The sequence below is a fragment of the Thalia democratica genome, chromosome 4, assembly GCF_965202585.1.
Source record: "Thalia democratica chromosome 4, ktThaDemo2.hap1.1, whole genome shotgun sequence".
In the NCBI taxonomy this organism is placed as follows: domain Eukaryota; kingdom Metazoa; phylum Chordata; class Thaliacea; order Salpida; family Salpidae; genus Thalia; species Thalia democratica.
Window position 1 is genome coordinate 23990631 of NC_139168.1, and position 6000 is coordinate 23996630.

Below are 6000 nucleotides of genomic sequence, written 5' to 3' on the forward strand. Positions count from 1 at the left end.
AATTCAAAAAAATAAAATAAATAAGTAAAATTGGTTGGAACGATCAGGCTAGAAGTGATCAGGTTAGAAGTTATCGGGTTAAAAGTGATCGGGTTAGAAGTGATCGGGTTAGAAGTGATCGGGTTAGAAGTGATCGGGTTAGAAATGATCGTGTTAGAAATGATTGGGTTAAATCTGATTAGAAATGACTGAGTTAGAAATGATTGGGTTAGAAATAATTGGGTTAGAAGTGATCGGGCTAGAAGTGATCGGGTTAGAAGTGATCGGGTTAGAAGTTATCGGACTAGAAGTTATCGGACTAGAAATGATCGGGTTAGAAGTGATCGGGTTAGAAGTGATCGGGTTAGAAGTGATTGGGTTAGAAATGATCGGGTTAGAAGTGATCGGGCTAGAAATGATCGGGTTAGATGTGATCGGGTTAGAAATGATCGGGTTAGAAGTGATCGAATTAGAAATGATTGGGTTAGAAGTGATCGGGTTAGAAGTGATCGGGTTAGAAATGATTGGATTTGAAATTATTTAGTTAGTAGAGATCGAGTTAGAAGTGATTGGGTTAGAAATGGTCGGGTTAGAAGTGATCGGGTTAGAAGTGATCGGGCTAGAAATGATCGGGCTAGAAATGATCAGGTTAGAAATGATCCGGTTAGAAATGATCGGGTTAGAAGTGATCGGGTTAGAAGTAATCGAGTTACAAGTGATCGAGTTAAAAGTGATCGGGCTAGAAGTGATCGGGTTAGAAATGATAGCGGGTAAGTAATGATCGGCTCCCGCTTAAAGTAGTTATCATTAAAAACGCGAAATAAAATCAGCCACTATGTAATTTGTTTCAATTTTTTTTCAATATAAAAAAAAACACTAATTCTGCAAATCAATCATGCTTTCATAAACATTTATGAAACTTGAAAGGTGAATAAACTTGACAATGGATATAAGCAAAATATGCAATTTTAGTATTCTAAACTGTTTTACTGAGTAAAACGTGTTTAGCAAACTAAAAATCTTTAAGAAAGAAACAAAATATGGAATTATTTAAAGCCCGTGTTATTTATTATAAATCATTTACTGATTTTAAACATACAAAAACCTTTCAAGCAAGTTGGTAGTGATGAGTTCCACATTCCATTTGCTAAACATTCAACTACAGAAGTATCAGGATTGCTAATAAAATATCCTGTATCACATGACAGTCCTAAAACTGTACCAGATAAATTTATATCGCTGATTGTTGTGAGGACGTCTCCTCTCAGACCAGTTATTGAAGTAATGTCAGGGCATTCTGTTGTTTAAATCAACTTTTTATCATTGTTCTGTTTTTTTTTTCAGCCTTTAATTATAACATAAACCAAAAAAATTCATAATTTTTCTTGCTAATTATCGGACTAAATATGAAAGGATTAATTTAAAAGGTTTACTTCTAAAAACTGGTTTTAAAAAAATATTAAAAATGCAATTGAAAGATCCGACACCCAACTTAGACAAAAGTTGTAAAGTGTACAAATCCAATTGCTTCTATGACAGAAGCTATATCGGACAGACTTCCAGACATTTTAAAACCAGTATCAAAGAACATTTACTTAAAGGTGTATTGAAATTTAGAGGTAGATTTAGTTTATACTGAAATTAAGACAAAAGCAATCACAAACGCTGTTAAAAGATCCTCCATTAGTAAATATATAGTAAATTATAAAGTTTATTCAAATATTTACTAAGTATCTAGATTTAAAATTATTGATCATTGCAGTAATGTTTTTGACATTATTAAGTAGAAGCTTATTTCAATATTACAAAAAAAAAACAGAATTGTGTAAACAAAAATAATCGATTACCAAGTGTCTTTATTTATGTAAACTAACCAACTACTTGGATGTTGAAAGAAAACATTGCATAAGAAATGCATTATTAGCAAAATTGTATTTTTGACTAATTACTTTGTTACTTATTTTTACAACTAGTCAACATGTTTAACTTAATTAAGTATGTATACGCTCTATTTATTAGAAAACAAAATAGCATTTTATCGATAACAAGTATGAAATATGTTCTTGATAAACGAATGTATTTAAAGAACCTTAGAAAAATTTATGCAAGTTTAAATACTTCCAAATTAAAAACAAAGCCTTGAATAATTAAATTAGAAATGAACTAGTGAGTTTTACTAAAATTTAAAACTTGTCTGAAACAATTTAACCAAGCAGTTGAAATATTCAATTAGTTGCATTTTAAATTAAATTTTATAACTGATTTACATCGATTATCTATTACTCACGTTGATCATTTTGATAGTTTCAAACTTTTTTGTTTTTAATGGAAAATATTTTAACTTTTGTGTTTAGTTTTTACTGTGAATTTCTGACAATAAGAAATATACTAAAATATATCAAAGTAAAAATAGTACAACAACTTTTAAAACAAATTTTATTAGCTCACTTCTCAGACATTTAACTTCTTCAAAGTTCCAAGATCCTTCAGGCTGACAAGTGTAAGTAACTGTGTCGTGACTTGGAACCATGAAGAAACCATCTAAACAACTGACTTCAACCACCGATTCCAATTTGGTTTTTTTGTATTCAATATATTCGATCACCGTTTTGTTGGCGTTTGGAATGTTGAGCGCTTTGCAGTAGTAATCTGATGAATTTTACCAGCTATTTAATTAGAAACTATAATTGTAAATGAGCTAAAGTTATATGTAATATATAAATTTTATATTATATAGCATTAGCTATAAATACTATAAAGCAAGTTGTAATGGCAAGTAAATTAAGCTTGGAAAAGTTTACTCGACTTTAAACATTGAGGGAACACTTGGATGCTGAGAGAAAACGTTACTTAATTAGCAAAATTATATTTTTTACTATTTACTTCGTTACTTCACTTTACAGCTGGTATGCATGTTTAACTTAACTAAGTATGTATACGCTCTATTTATTAGAAAACAAAATGGCATTTCATCAATAAGAAATGATGGATAGGAAGTTTATGTGATAAGTAACATTAAGAAATTCGAATATACACAGAAATTTTTTATTACTTTACGAGAATAAAAAGGTAACTTCTAGTTCATATGGAATCCTGAAACTTTACAGGATTCCTCTTCAGAGATCTGAAAACAAGGGTCTTTTTTTATTTTAAATTTTCAATAAAAAAAACTATAATTTAAAACAACATACTTGACCACAATATTAATGCTAGCTAGCCAAGTAAAAATGTATAATGAAAATTTATAATAAAAACTTGGTAAAACTTTAATGAGTTTTTATTACAATAATTCAAGAATAATAATACTCCACATTTGTTTTTAACATATTAACTTCTTGTTTATTAAACAAGAAAAAGTTTAACCGACTGTTTAACGAAACATAAATGAAGAAAAATGGTAAAATTGAAATTTTTTAGTGCTTCAACTGGTGTTTAATTGGTGACAATCTATAGCATGAAACCATTTAAAGCAGTTGTCACTCTGAATATAAAACAGATAATCTAAATTTATTATGTTTTTTTATTAGGATAATACAGAATGCATCTGTAGCACTGGTTGGAGTTTATGACTATAATATATTTTTTGAACGGTTTAACATCTTTATTATATTAATAAAACTCAGTAAATATAGTTAGTAGTTATTCGTAGTAATAATTTTTTACCTCCTCTCTTTATCAGCATAGTTGCATATTCCATTCTTTTGCTTTAATTTTGAAACGCTTCAGTAGATAGATGAATTCTAGTTGGAAGCAATGGGTATGTAAGTACAATTAATTCTGCAGCCCTAATTAAAATAGAAATATTTTAAAAGTTAGTTTAAAATAAAATATCATAAAAATATTAATTTTACTTATAGTCATAAACGCCAACCAGTGCTTCAGATGCCTTCTGTATTATCCTAATAAAAAAAACATAATAAATTTAGATTATCTGTTTTAGATTCAATAAGACAACTGATTTAAATGGTTTTATGCTATAGATTGTTAGAAACTATCGAAAGATCAATACAATTTCTATAAACAAGAGGATAATTGTAATTATTGCATGTGTTGTGAGTAAATATCACCAATTAAACACCAGCTGAAGCACTAAAAAACTTTCAATTTTACCTTTTTTTCTTCATTTATGTTTCGTCAAACAGTCGGTTAAACTTTTTCTTGTTTAATAAACAAGAAGTTAATATGTTAAAAACAAATGTGGAGTATTATTATTCTTGAATTATTGTAGTAAAAACTCATTAAAGTTATACCAAGTTTTTATTATAAATTTTCATTATACATTTTTACTAGGCTAGCTAGCATTAATATTGTGGTCAAGTATGTTGTTTTAAATTATAGTTTTTTTATTGAAAAATTTAAAATAAAAAAGACCCTTGTTTTTAGACCTCTGAAGAGGAATCCTGTAAAGTTTCAGAATTCCAAATGAACAAGAAGTTGCCTTTTTATTCTCATAAAGTAATAAAACATTTCTGTGTATATTTGAATTTCTTAATGTTAAATATCACATAAACTTCCTACCCATTAACAGATATAAAATATCTTCTTGATGAACAAACGTATTTAAAGAACGTTATAAATTCTTTATTCAAATTTAAATACTTTAAAATTAAAAAATCCTTGAATTGTTAATTTAATAGTATACTAGTGAGTTTTACTAAAAAGTTGAAAACTTCTCTGAAATAACTTAGTTAAACAGTTGAAATATTAAACTTGGCAGTTTTGAAATTTAAAACTTTTTATTTACTTTAGCAGCGTTTTTGCTAATAAAACTGTAATTTAATTAAAGGCAACCAATAAAATAGCACTAACCTGGGTAGCACTGAACGGGGCTCCATTTCCCATCTTGCCCGCAAGTTGACTCGTACACGTCTTGCTTGTAGTGCTCGTTGCATTTATACTCCACCACAGAACCAGCGGTCAGTTTCTGGGGTTCATCCCTGCTCGGTAAATTTCGCTTTTTGATCACTCCGGCCATGCTATTTTCCACCGAAGGTATTTCATTGCAAACTGAATTATTTTATCTATTTTCGATTTTTGTGACAATAGGTTCTAGTTAGACAGCATTAAAATTGAACTACAAAATGCGTTTATGCAAGGAACAAACAAAACAAGTCGACTAAAAATATTGTAAACACTTAGTTTGTTTTTACATATTTTTTTCTAAATGGTAAAATTCAACTTTTTTAACAAACTAAAACTCAAAAAGTTTCAACAAGTTTAACCAAAAAATACTGCTAGTCCTACAATGTTTTATATCATATACTACTATCATTTATAAATTTTTGTCAGTTTCAAGGTAATTCAAGACAAATTTTCTGCTGCCTCGTACTGTTTTAAGTTACTAAAATCGCAATTTATCTAGACAAATTTATAACTAGAGACATTTTAGTTTGAAAATTCATTAATTAGTTATTAAACAAAACTACTAAACTAAGTTATCCATTAAAAATTTGTTACTAAATAACGCTTCAACTGGATTAATATACCAACACTTACTACTATGCTAGTTTGGTTTTAATTTAAATGTAATTCCACTTATCTTAATTAATACAAAATTATTAAAAAAGGTTATCGAGTTTAATCAAATGTGTTTCATTATTTCATTTCAAGTAACAAGGTTTTATTGTGGTTTGTTTTTTTTTATTATGATTTAAAAAAACTTCGAAGAAAAAAACTTGCTAATAACTTAATTTCAAATTTCTCCTATAATGATGAATAATATGAATTAAACTCCAAATTTCAAAGTTTGACTAGTCTTTGATTATCTTGGAAGCATTAGTATTTGAAAAAGTAATTATCCAAAGTTATAAACCAAATTGATTTTCCAATTTGAAATACTTTGATACTTTTTGAATGAATAATTTAAAACATATATATTTAACCGAAAAATAATATAAAAATTTTATTTTTATGGTATTCAGTAATTTGAAAAAGTTGTATACATAAACAGTTATACTGAAAAGTTTGATAAATCATTAAAACTGTATTTGTATCATTTCTAAATTTTAGAACATATATCGC